General features: G+C 39.3%; 1 protein-coding gene across 2 annotated transcripts in view; it reads left to right on the plus strand.

Moving 5' to 3' along the window:
- The first annotated feature begins 1,202 nt into the window (after positions 1 to 1,202).
- The window catches only part of RABGAP1 (RAB GTPase activating protein 1), a 217,344-nt gene continuing 205,484 nt past the window's right edge, over positions 1,203 to 13,062 (plus strand). Inside the window, exon 1 of one of the 2 annotated variants that reach the window (XM_036748848.1) lies at positions 1,203 to 1,366. The gene's annotated coding sequence lies outside the window, so the exon portion shown is untranslated. The remainder of the gene's footprint in view (positions 1,367 to 13,062) is intronic. The other variant, XM_036748847.1, reaches the window with a different exon arrangement.

A 13,062-nucleotide genomic window follows, 5' to 3' on the forward strand; every position in this document is an offset into this window, starting at 1 on the left:
AAAAGAAAATAGAAAGTCCCTACTATAAGGGAACTTACAGTCTACTCACATCCTATTACAAGATTACTAGCTCTAAGGAAGCAGGACGCAGTGTCCACTCCAAGTGTCCTAGTTACTTCTAGGAAGAGGCAATGTAGATGGTGAAAATACTTCCCATTTCTATAGTACCTATTTAGGTACAAGTATGATCCCCATTTGGCACAAGGAAACGAGATCTTGAGTCGAAGTAAAGTGTTTTATAACCTGGCTCCAGCCTATCTTTCCAGACTAAAACATAACTCCCCTTCACAAACTTTGGTCCAGACAAACTGGAATGCAAGCTATGACTCACACAAAGCATTGCTTCTCCAGCCTTAGTGCGTTAATAAATCCTTCTTGTTGACTGACCAACTGACAGGATGTTCCCACTGCCTCCCTCCTCACTTCCACCTTTTGAGTCATTGTATGTTTTTTCAAAGCTCATTTCAAGTGCCACTGCCTTAGTACATGAGGCCTCCTCCTATCCTGATCCCAACAGTTGCTAGTGTCCCCCCACCCCAGGCCCTTGCCAAGTATTTACTTTGTATATATTTATTTTTTTGTATTTACTTAACATGTATGATGTTCTTCTCCCTATAAAATGTAAACTCCTTGAGGGAAGTTGTGTTGTTTTGTCTATCTTCCGTACCTGGCACACAGATGTTTACGGTGATGCAGCTAAGTGTCAAGGACTGGAACGTAGGCCATCTGACACCCAATTCCTTTCACTCCCCCCTACACCACAGTGACTGCAAAAACCTGAGTTCTAATACAGATCTACTACTTACTAAATGTGCGAGCCTATTCAAGTCAAGTAACAGAATTACTCTCTCTGGGCTTTAGTTTCCACCTCTGAAAAACAAGGGGATTGGTTTCCAAGAACGCTAGCGTGCCTTGCAGCTATAAATCGCACATTCTCAGCAGCCGGTTTTCCTTTTAAGTCCCGACCCAGAATCCCCTAGCTTTACTTCCTGGATCTAGCAGTTCCAGCCCCAGGTACTAGTAAGAATGTGCGCAGGCGCAGGGGCTCCGGCAGTTGGGGAAACTGGAAGGAATCCGGTGTGGGGAGACCCAGGACTGCGTCCTGCATCTCCTAACCAATAGAAACCGCCAGCCTAAGCGTGTGGCCAATGGGACAACGCGGGAGGAGGAACGGAGGACGGAAGGAGTGCTGTTCACGTGACGCGGGAGGGGCGAGGGGCGGGGCAGGGAGGCCCTGGCTGAGGAGCCTCGGGGACAGGACGGCTGCTGCTGCTGAGGAGGAGACGGCGGGTCGGGTCGGGTAGGGCCGCGTTCCCCCCCTCCAACCCACCCACCCACTCACCCACCATCCTCCGCAGATGGGGAGGTAGTTCCACTCACTGTGATCCCCTAGAACCCTGTGAGGGAGGGGAGCCTGGCAGTCTACTGTGCTTCCCCCTCTTGCGGGGGCTGGGGCCCATGAGTCGCTGTCTGCTTTTAATCCCACCTCCCTGGCTTGGTCTGGGCCCTGGCCCGGGCCCCTATAAACTACTGGGTTAGGGGAGGGGGGGTTGGGAGAATAGGGGAGAAACATTGATGGAGATGGGCGCATGCGCAGGAAGGAGCCCCTGACCAAACCGGTTGCCCCTGTCTGGGTGGGGGTGTCTACTTGTCATCTTTACCTCTTTTCTTGGAAGGGAGACCACCCTCCTTGTTGTCCTGACCCTCTTCGCCTCGTCTCTAGCCCTTGAACCTAGAGTGTTTAGGCAGAAAGATAATTCAGTCCCAGAATTACAGATTCTTATCCCCTGGGAGGGACTTCAGAGATTTATCTAATCCAGCCTCAGTTTGCTTATCTGTAGATTTAGAGGGGCTTTGGGAACTAAAAGCCTTTGCAGCTCTGACATGTGTTCTAAGGTCCCCATTTATTTTGCACACAGGCTAATTTAGGCACATTATTCAGGGTTACACAGCTTGCTGGTGATAGAATTAGAACTGGAAGTGGTCTCCTGAATTTCTTGTGCTTTCCATGGCACCAAGCTCCTTTTCATTGTCCTGGTAGTTATTAGTTCCGTCTCCTGTTTCTGCAAATATTCTCAGGCCCCTCTTAAAAACCAAAACAAACCAAACTTACAGCTTCCTATCAATCTATTTCATTTTGTAGATAGGAAAGAGAGAGGGACTTGCTCAGGGTCTTATGGCTAATGAATGCTGGACCCGGATCTCCTCATGCAAGTCCAGTGTTCTACCATACCACATAGTGTTGGTCCCACCTCCTCTCCCATTAAGTAATGTTTTCCCCCCAGTCTATCTTTGTCCTTCCTTTTGTAGCATGTTACTGCACATCTCCCAGTCAGTCTGGGCTATAAGACTGCCTTTTTGAAAGATTATCTGAGCATTGGCCAGCCATTCTCCCCCGCTTGTGAGCTCTTCTCTTCCTGGTTCTCCTGTCTTTGGGGTGATGGTCTCATCCCTATAACTCATCTCTTTTGGGCACTCAAAACTTCAGCAGACATTTAGTAAGCACCAGCTCTATGTGGAGGGTATTGTCCTTACTGCTGATGAACAACGTTTAGGTAACATTTGGTTTCTGTCCTCACTGAATTTATGGATTAGTATAATGTTAAGACTACACAAGGAATTAAATTATCTGGCATCATTTGGTTTTACAAGTGCATAAGGGAAGTAAAAACAAAGTACTGTACTAAATATGAAGGGAGAAAAACAACTGCCAAGTGGAGAGGAAAATCAGGCAGGACTTCATGAAGTGGGAGAAGGGAGCTTTTGTACTGGACTTGAAAGGAAAGGTTGGCATTTGGTAGGCAGATAGGGCAGCAGTCCAGGGTTAAAGAACAGTGTAGGACCAGGTATAGATACGTAGATTGCATATGTATATGTGTATGTATGTATACATGTGTGTATATGTATACATATATGGGGTGGGGAATCCAATTTGATCATTTCCCTGGTCATAGTTAACATCAGTCAGTGCTAATTCCCTGATCGTAGTTGTCATCAGTCAATGCTAATTAAATATTCACAAAGTTCATAGAATGATAGGATTTAAAAATTGGAAAGGGCACTGTAAATCATCTAGTCTGATCCTTTTGTTTTACAGATGACGAAATTGAAACCTAGAGAGGGTAACTGACTTGTCCAAAGTTATATACATAATGGCAGAACCATGATTTGAACCTTAGTGTTTTAACTCCAAATCCTGTACTCTTGATAAAAATGAACCATGTTTTGCTTTGGCAGAATGGAAAAGTAGGAGAGGAAGAAGGGTAGCCCAGACCTATGATTTCACTGGTTGTAGGAACCTCCCTCTTCCAATGCTGATCTGTACTTGCTCATTAACTTACAGCCTTAGAAAAGTGGCTAAGGCACTGAGAGGTTAAAATGACTTGCCCAGTGTCATTCACATAGTCTTTTCTTTTCAAAGGCAGAACTTGAACCCTGAGCCTCCTGACTCCTTCACTACTCTCTCAATGCCTGTCAAGCATAGCCATGGAAATGACATCACCCCAACTCTTCAGAATTTATCACCATCAGCCTAGCAAGTGCCCTTGTACCTATTCTATCTGTCATACTATTTTTAACATCATCTCTCTCTGCTTTTACTTTGCTTATGGCTTCATTCATAGACTACATTGTTTATCTTGAGAAGCTAATATCCTAGAAGGACTTGTTAAGCTAACATATTACTAGTACCTAGTAACTTAAACATTATACTCTATCTTGAACTTCTAGGCTTCCTTAGAATCTTGTTCGTTTCTTTGTTCTAAAGATATAAATGGTTATAAGAAATAAATTTCTTTTGAAATTTTTATTAAAGCTAATACCTGGCTTCTCAGCCATCTGTAGTTGTCCCTTCCAGCTGCTTTATTTTATACAAGCTAGTGGTTAGGCACTGTTCAATAAAAGTTGAGATGAATTGCATTTGTCACCTTAAATTCTTGTAGTTGCATATAACGTCAGACTGTACCAAGGAATAAATCATTCATGTGTGACTTATTTTATCTGGTGTCTGAATTCTACATAAATATAGGATGTATGAATAGGCATATTGAAATCCTTTCACATCAGTGTTTACCTTTACATTTTATATAGGAAAAAGAATTTTTTTTTATGTTACCCTTTGGGACAACTATAGTTTTTTATGTTTGAAAGTTAAAATCTAGAATTGACAGTTTTACATATGCAGTGACTTTGGAAATTCTCTAGGACTCTGTACTTTAAAAAATATATATATTAAATATATTGTCATTACTTTCTAAAATGTATGTAAGGTAACACCCTAGTGATTTATCATTGATTTTCTAGTGTATTGTGTTCTTTCAAACTTTCCTAATTTTTAATTTTCTGACTCAGCACATTGAATTTTCTAAAATGTCTCAAAAATTAATTTATTTATTGCATATTTAAGATATTATGTGGCCTATGAATACTCTTATGAGGTAAAAGTGTTAAATCAATTAACCTCATCTATAAAATAATGGGATTGGATAGGTGATTTCTATGGTCAATTTCAGCTCTTAGCTTTATGGTCATTGTTATAATGCTGATGTGATGATACAGTTAGCATGTATTACTATTTACTTTCCTGTCAACAAGCATTTATTGAGGGCCTACCAGACATTAAATACAATACAGGTCTTGCCCTCAAGGAGCTTAACTGTCTAAATGACAGTTAAACACATAATTATAAGTCAAGTAAAATGAGGAAATGCAAAGGAGAGGTAAGCAGAGGCTATGTGAAATGTGAGGAGTTGTGCTTTTTAAGGAAAGGGGAGGGTTTAAGCCTAAACAGACAAATGTCTGCAGAGAGTTGAGGTGTGGGAGATGTCATGAGGTGTTACAGAGAGGAGAAGGAGACGAAGTAACTTTGGCAGGAATGGAGGATATGTGAATAGGACTAAATTGAATTAAAGTGGAAAGGTAGGCTTCAGTCAGACTGTTGAAAGCATTGAGTGCTAGTGTTTCTACTTTGTTTGATAGACAATAAAGCCACTGAAGGTTGTTGAGTTGAGATGTATGTAGAGGATATGATTATGCAGTCTAGACAAATCTTATTGCATGGTTCCTTATGGTAATACTACCTCCTCAAAAAATGATATCCACTGCAGAGAAACTTCCCAATTACAGTGCCACCTTCTCTGATCATTTTTTTACCAGTGGAAATAGACAAGAAAACCTGGATTTTGGTTTTGCCTCAGACTCACTGTGACATTCCCTTAACCTTTTGAGCCTTAGTTTGCTACTCTATAAAATGAGAGAGTTGGACAAAATGATTGATCTGTGTCCTTCAGAGCTCCAATGACATACACTATGTAAATTTGTTTAGATGATTATATGTTCTTAAACTTTTTGTGTCATGGAATCCTTGGTGAAACCTCTGGACACCTCAAAATAATGTTTTCAAAGGCATAAAATAAGATACATAGGATTACAAAGAAAATAAATTATATTGAAGTTCAAAGATTGAAATATTAAAAAGCAAATTCATTGACTACATTTTAAAAACCCCAGTCTCAAATCTGTGGTAATAAGTACATGTTGGTGCTCACCTGTAATCCCTGCTACTGGAGAAACTGAAGCTGGTGGATCACTTGAACTCTGAGCTGCAGTGGGCTAAGCTGACTGGGCATCTGTACTAAGTCCAGCACCAGTATGTTGAGCATCTGGGAGTGGGAGGGCCATCAGGCTGCCTAAGGAGGCCAAACCAATTCAAATGAGAAATGAGTAGGCCAAAATTCCTATGCTGATCAGTGTGTAGTATCAGGCCCATGTTGGGACGTTGCCCTTCCAACCTAGGTGGAATAGGGAAACACAATTGAAAATGAAATCTATGCCAAGTAAATTTGACCTTTTAAATCAGTGTCTTTATGTTAAATGTGTTTGCTTAGGTACATAGCTTTTTGTTATTATCAAGCTTCCAAAGTATTTGGAGTGTAAGAATAAGCTTTATTTAAATACTTAATAGAAGTGTGGATAAATACCATATTAACTTAAGATTCTAGGAAAATTTATGGAATCAGATTTTGTTTCTTTGTGGTTAACTATACATTTGCCTTTAATATTCCACATTCAGGTCTTGAGAGATATAGGTATGAGGAATTGATACTTGTGAATGTCCCTGAAGGAAACAAACTTAGGGAGTCATAGAATGTTTGAGCTGAAGGGGACTTGTGAGATCTAGGCCAAGATGCAGTAACTTGTCCAGGGTCGCTTAGCTAGTTAGTAGCAGAACCAGGACTAGAAATCATTTCTCCTAATTCCCAGTCCAGTGCACTTTCCTTTACACCCATTTGTGCAAGCAGTATTTATTGTTTATTTTTTCTCTCCAGAAAAAAACTGATATTATTGGATGGGTATTTAAATTGGAAATTTTACCACTGTGTGACCTTAGCAGACATCTTTCTCTGCATAATATTAGAAGACTGATGATGTAACCAAATATGGCAGAGTCCATGTCATGAATACATTAAGTGATTGGTTTTGGCCTTCAGAATCCAGTAAGATTACATTTGAAGTTGTCATGAGTTTACAGTATTGTTAATTAAATAAGTTTTCCAAAGTTTTGCTCTGGTGGCAAATAAAGAAGTTTTTGAAGAATGACTTCCCAAGAAATGATTTTTCTCTTTAGCTCAATGAATTTGTAAGCTTTATATAAGTTGTTCCAAAAATCTTGGTGCAATTTAAAGCATAGCAGAAAACTACACTGAGACTTCTGGGACACCCGTGTACATCCTGCCTTTGTTTAGTTCTGTGATTGACGTTGAGAAAATTTAAATTGATCTTGTATCATTTTCTTATTGATCCTATTTACAAGTGATTGATTTTGTACTGTAACTGCTTTTGTCTTTTAACTGTTTAAGTCGTAATTCTTTGTCTCTGACCTTAGTTCAGAGTTCAGCTGGCCTGAAATGGGTTAAGTTTAAAAATCCAGCTCTCCTGCCTTAAAGAATTTAACTGACCTTGGAGAATATGTGAGAAAGCAAGAGAGTTTGGGCCTGATATCTTTACCACCAAGCTATTCTTCAAGGATGTCTGGTTTGCTGTCCAAAAGTCTGGGCTACTGTCTCGCACCTGCACTCAGACAGTGAGCACTTCTTAGTCTCATAAAAGAAGAAAGGAGGGGGGTGGTCATTGCTACCCCCCTTTCCAGACTTCCAACCAATTATGTTGTTCCGTATGCCTCAACTCTGTGACCAGTGATGTTGCCCTTAATTCCACAATGTCATCTATTCTGTTCTGTGTTCTGTATTCCCCAAAACCTGTAAAAGGGGAACTGTCCTTTTGCTCAGGGTCTTTGGCATTAATGGAGGCGAGCCATTGAGCCATTATATTGACAGGTAGCATGCTCCTGCTGATAAAGGTTATCTTGCTCAGAAATCTGCCTCGGTTTACCTTTTTGTTAAAATTTATTCAAAACAACATTGAACTTCTTGTAGTACCTTGGGTGACAGCCTTGGGACTTACTTCTTCAGACTTAAGACCAAAGGATTTGGAGCTGGAATGAATCTTAAGAGGTCATCTAGTTATACCTACTCATTTTAGAAATAAGGAAATTGAGGCCCAGAGAAGTTAAGTAATTTGTTCTATGTCACAAGGTAAATAGTCACATTAGAGGTCAGACTCAGTCTTCTCCAAATTCAGTGCTTTTTCTACCTCACCACACTTACACTATATATAAATATAATGTATACACACATATGTATGTATGTGTGTATGTGTATATATATATGTATGTGTATATATAAAATCTGAGAGATGTAAGCTGACTTGATGTGCATTTTTCCTTTAATAATTTTGTTGTATTTCTGGGTTCTGGTGTCCACTGGTTAATGATCTCTGACATTTCATATGCTGTTCTAGGAAGGTTACTTTTGCATACAATTTCCAGTGATCTTTAACTGTGATAAAGAAATTTTCTGTATACTAGAATCTGGCAGAGCTCATGCCTTAAACTCTGTTGCCAAATTAGAAGCTTTTGTGGAAATGAAATCATTAGTAACCTTTAAAGATTAAATTCGCATGACCCCTTTTCAACTTGACAAAAGGGGTCGTGCAAATTTAGTACCTACTATATGTAAGGTACCTGGTTGGCAGGGGAGTACAAAGATAAAAGGGAAAAAAACCAGTCTGTATTCTCAAGGAGCTTGCATTCTTCTGTGGATACATTTGCACAGAAAACTAAATATATGACCATTTGAGGATGAAGTTAATAGTTTAGGGGATTGCAGAAGGGTATCTGCAGGAGGTGGCACTTGGATTGAGCTAAGAATTCCAAGAGATGGAGGTGAGAAGTAAATTCTAGCCCATGAGTAGGTAGGAGGTGTAATGCCAAACTCTGGTAACAACAATAAGTAGGGCAATTTAGATAGAAACTTGGACCATGTGAAGGAGAGTAAGTGTGAAATTATGCTTGGAAAGGTAAGATGGAGCCAGATAGTAAATGTCTTAAGTGCTGAGTTGAGAATTTTGTTTTTTATCCTAAAGGCAATAGAGAATTTCTAAAGACTCTTGGCGAGGGAGTCACTTGGGCTTGTACTATTGAAAGATTATTTTGACAGTTGTATGGAGAATTGGAGACAAGAGAAGATACTGGAAGCAGGGAGAACAACTATGAGGCTCTTGAAGTTATCTAAGTAGAGATGATAAGTGCCAGTTAGGGTTGTAGTTGTATGAATAGAGAGAAGGGAAAAGAAAGGAGAGATGCATTGGTAGAAGTTTACAGGAGAGGTGAGTTTAGACAGGAAAATAGTAAGTACTGTTTTAATATGTGAGATCTGAGATGCCTATAAGACATCCAAGTGGAGATGTCCAGTTGGTGATTTTTGAAATAAAACTCAGATCAGGGCTAGATGTATAGATTCTGGAGTTATCTGCATATCTCTAATAACTGAACCCAAGGCAACTCACCAAGAATTAGGGTATAGCGAGAAAAGGATAGAAGGCCCAGGACAAAGCATTGAGGAATGATGATCCAGCAGAGTAGACAAGGCAGGGATCGACAAGTTGGAAGAGAACTATGGAGAAGGAGGTCACAATCTGTAGAAGTTGAGAACTGTGGGGACAAAGAAAAGGCCATCAGATATGACATTTTAAAAATCATTGGTAACTTTGGAGAAAAGAGGTAGGGTTAGAAGCGAGATTGCAAGGAGTTGAGAAGTGAGTGGGAGTTAAGGAAGTGGAGGCTGAAGGTAGAGGGCTTGTTCAGGAAATCACCTATTGATTAATAAATGATCAAAGGATATGAACAGGCAGTTTTCAGATGAAGAAATCAAAGCTATCTATAGTCATATAAAAATGCTCTAAATATTATTCATTAGAGAAATGCAAATTAAAACAACTGAAGTATCACCTCACACCAGTCAGATTGACTAATATGACAGAAAAGGAAATGTTGGAGGGGATGTGGGAAAATTGGAAAACTAGTGTATTGTTGCTGGCATTGTGAACTGATCCAACCATTCTGGAGAGCAATTTGGAGCTATGCCTAATCCTTTGACCCAGCAATACCTGTACTAAGTCTGAATCCCAAAGAAATTTTTTTTAAAAGGGCAGGGGCGGGGAGAACCTATATGTACAAAAATTAAAAATTGGACATTGAGAGGGTGCCCATCAATTGGGGAATGACTGAACAAGTTGTGGTTTGTGATTGTGATGGAACTCTATTGTGCTATGCAAAATGATGAGTAGGATTGTTTCAGAAAATCCTGGAAGGACTTACGGGAACTGATACGAAGTAAAGTGCGCAGAACCAGGAGAATATTGTACATACTAACAGTAATATTGTAAGATGATCAACTATGAATGATCTAGCTATTATCAGCAATAAAATCCAAGATTGTGTGGTATGATCCAAGACAGTTTCAAAGGATTTATGATGAAAAATGCTCCAGAGAAAGAACTGATAGAGTCTAACTGCAGATTGAAGCATATTTTTTTACTTCACTTTTCTTTTTGTTCTTGTTCCATGTTTTCTTTCACAACATGACTAATATGGAAATATGTTTTGCATGGCCACACATATATAATCAATATCAAATTGCTTACCTTCACAAGGAGGGGGGAGAGGTGATAGAGTGGGAGAGAATTTGGAACTCAAAATTGAAAAATATATAAAATTGTTTTTATGTGTAATTGGAAAAACATGATATTTTTTGAGGAATTCAGCTATGAGCTAGACATGGTAACAAGTTCTAGTAAAGGTATTTTAAGTGAGGGAGACGTGTCTGTAGATAGAAAGGAAAGGTGGAGTAGGTAAGGAAAGATCGAAGTTGGAGGTGAAGGTAAGAAAGAGAACGAGAGAGAGAGAACAAATGAGAACCCAGAGAATTGAGACAGTTGGAATCATGGACAAGTAGAGAAATCACAGAGCATAGTTCACTAGCCATGGAAGCTAGAGCAGAGAAGGGGGATAATGGAGTAGTCGAGGTAATCCAGGGTTGGAGGTTAATAGAACCTGAGTAGCCATTTCTGTGATTTATACCTTCTTCCAAGTTCTGACAAAACTCTTAAGAGCTGGTGGTTATAGTTTTTCTTTTTACTCTTTAATGATAATCATCCTAGATCTGCACTGATGTGCAGAACTCCTTTCCTTTGAAAGAATGTTTTAAAATGCAGCCAGGATTGTAAGAGGCAAATATATCTCAGGTTAAATTAAATTATATTGGGCAAATGAAGAAACCATGTTAAACATGTTAACACTTATGTCCAGCAGAGGTGAGCGAACCTCTTTTGCCTAGATTCAATTTTGTCATACTGATTCTGATTGAGTAGAGTAGTATAGCAAGTCAACTTTCTGTCAAGCTCTGCTGCATTTTCCTGTTAACTTTTATTGCAAAGTATTAAGGCAGTAAGGTATAAGAAAAATAGAAGACCTGGGTTTGAGGCTCACCACTGACATTTGTTAGCTATATTTCCCCCTGAACCTCAGTTTCTTTATCTAAAATTGGATACTTATGCTACTTACTTCATAGGGTTGTTGTGAAGAAATTGCTTTTTAAATCTTAAGAAGAAATATGGACTGCTCTTGTTTATTGGATCTAACAAGTGATCTTCTCAAAAGCCAGAAAAAGCTCCTTTTCTTTTACTTGAATTACTTCTTATTCAGTCTTGCCCCCTCTAAACAATTTTTCATAACCCATTAGAAACAAAAAACATTGGACTTGGAGTCAGAAGACCTAAATTCCAGTCCTAGTTCTGCTATAGTCTCTTTGGTCTTGAGTAAATCACTTAACTTCTCATCTATAAAATAAGGAGATCTTAAAGTGTAGATCTGAGCATGTCACTCCCCATCTCCATTCAGTAAACTCGAAAAGCTCCCTATTCTAGGATCAAATATAAAATCATTTATTTTGTTTTTAAAGCCCTTCATGACCTGTTTTGTTTCAGATGTCTTACTCTTCTCCACATACTCTCCATCCAGTGACACTGGCCTCCTTGCTATTCTCAAATGTAACACTCCATCTCTCATCTCTGTTTTCACTGGCCGTCCCCCCGTGACTAGAATTTTCTCCCTCTTCATCTCTGCCTTCTGGTTTTCAAGTCTCAGCTAAAATCCCACCTTCTGCAAGAAGCCTTTTGAGGTCCCACTTAATGGTGAGATTATCTCCGATTTATCTTGTGTAAATCTTGTTTGAACATAGTTGTTTACGTGTTATATCCTACCATTAGACCAAATTCCTTGAGAGCAGGAATTATTTTTTTCTTTCTAGTGCCTGGTACATAGTAGGGTGCTTAATAAATGCTTGTTTACTTGATTGGATAAGATGACACATCTTCAAACTCTAAAATCCTACAATTCCATTAAAAAAAAATCTACCACAGTATTCCCGAAAATAAGAATCCTTACTTTTCAGGGTTCAGAACATTGCCTTTAGTATTCAACTCCATACTGTCTAGTATAAGAATCAGCTTGGTATAGCAGGAATGTTGGATTTTGTGTTAGAGGACCTGGGTTCAAAGCCTAGCTTTGATACTTAGCACCTGTGTGACATTGGACAAACCACTTCAGTTCTTTGGGCTTAAATTCTATATGTGTAACAAGGGCATCAGACTTGGTAACCTGACTAGCCTCCCAGCTATAAATCTGTGCTCCCTCAAGTGATCACTTAATGTTGCTTGACTACCCACTGGTCCACCCTCACTTTAAAATGTTATTCCATCCCTGTCTAGAGCAATTCGTAGCTCCTGCTCATGTCACTATACTTCAGAGAGCACTTGCCTTCTGCCAACTGCTCTTGGTTTGTCTTCACTTAGCATCCTGAAAATCAAGCAGAGGTCATAGTTAAGCTTGATAACATTTATTATTATTGCATTTCTCTTAAGTATAGGCCACAGGTTAATTTGTTTTAATTTGCATTCAGCCACTTAGGTAAAAGAGAAGTTAATTATGCAGTATCTCAGAACTGAACATATAGGACCTAAGGGTCCATGACAAACTATATAAGAAGAGAATAGCTGTTGTAAGTTGGAAAGAAAAACCATCTTAAGTATTTCTGTAAAAGGAGAGGAATTCTAAAAGTCGTCGTAAAGTGAGGAGACTGGGGTCCATATCCCAGTTCTGCCACTTATTTCCTCTGTTACTATAGGTGAGTCACTTCCGCCTCTCTGGGTTTGTTTCCTCCTTTGCCAAAGGAAACAGTTTCTATCTCTAAATAAAATCTTTAAGTAGTTCCATATTGCTCTGATAGAATGGCAATTCTTTTCAAACCGGCCAGCTACTTTTATCATTCTGGAATGGTGCTGTATTTAAATAGTTTATTCAAAGCTAATGAAAAGATTACTCTACCAGGCATGTTTATAAGACAAGGTTACAATTATATGACCCTATTTAACCAACTTCCCTCTGTTTTCAAAGGTACAGTTCCATTGCAGGTGTATACTATATTCTTTTGTGAGGTAACTGATAGTTGAGGCAGTGGGTAAAAAGCATGTCGAGAAATCAGGAGAACTGGATTTAGTCCCATTTTCTACATTTATTAGTTGCATAACTCTGGAAAAATCACTTCACCTCTCTGAGCCCTAGGTTCATCCGCTACAAAATGGGGATGATGTTCTACTACCTACTCC

This window comes from Trichosurus vulpecula, chromosome 3 (assembly GCF_011100635.1).
Source record: "Trichosurus vulpecula isolate mTriVul1 chromosome 3, mTriVul1.pri, whole genome shotgun sequence".
NCBI lineage: Eukaryota > Metazoa > Chordata > Mammalia > Diprotodontia > Phalangeridae > Trichosurus > Trichosurus vulpecula.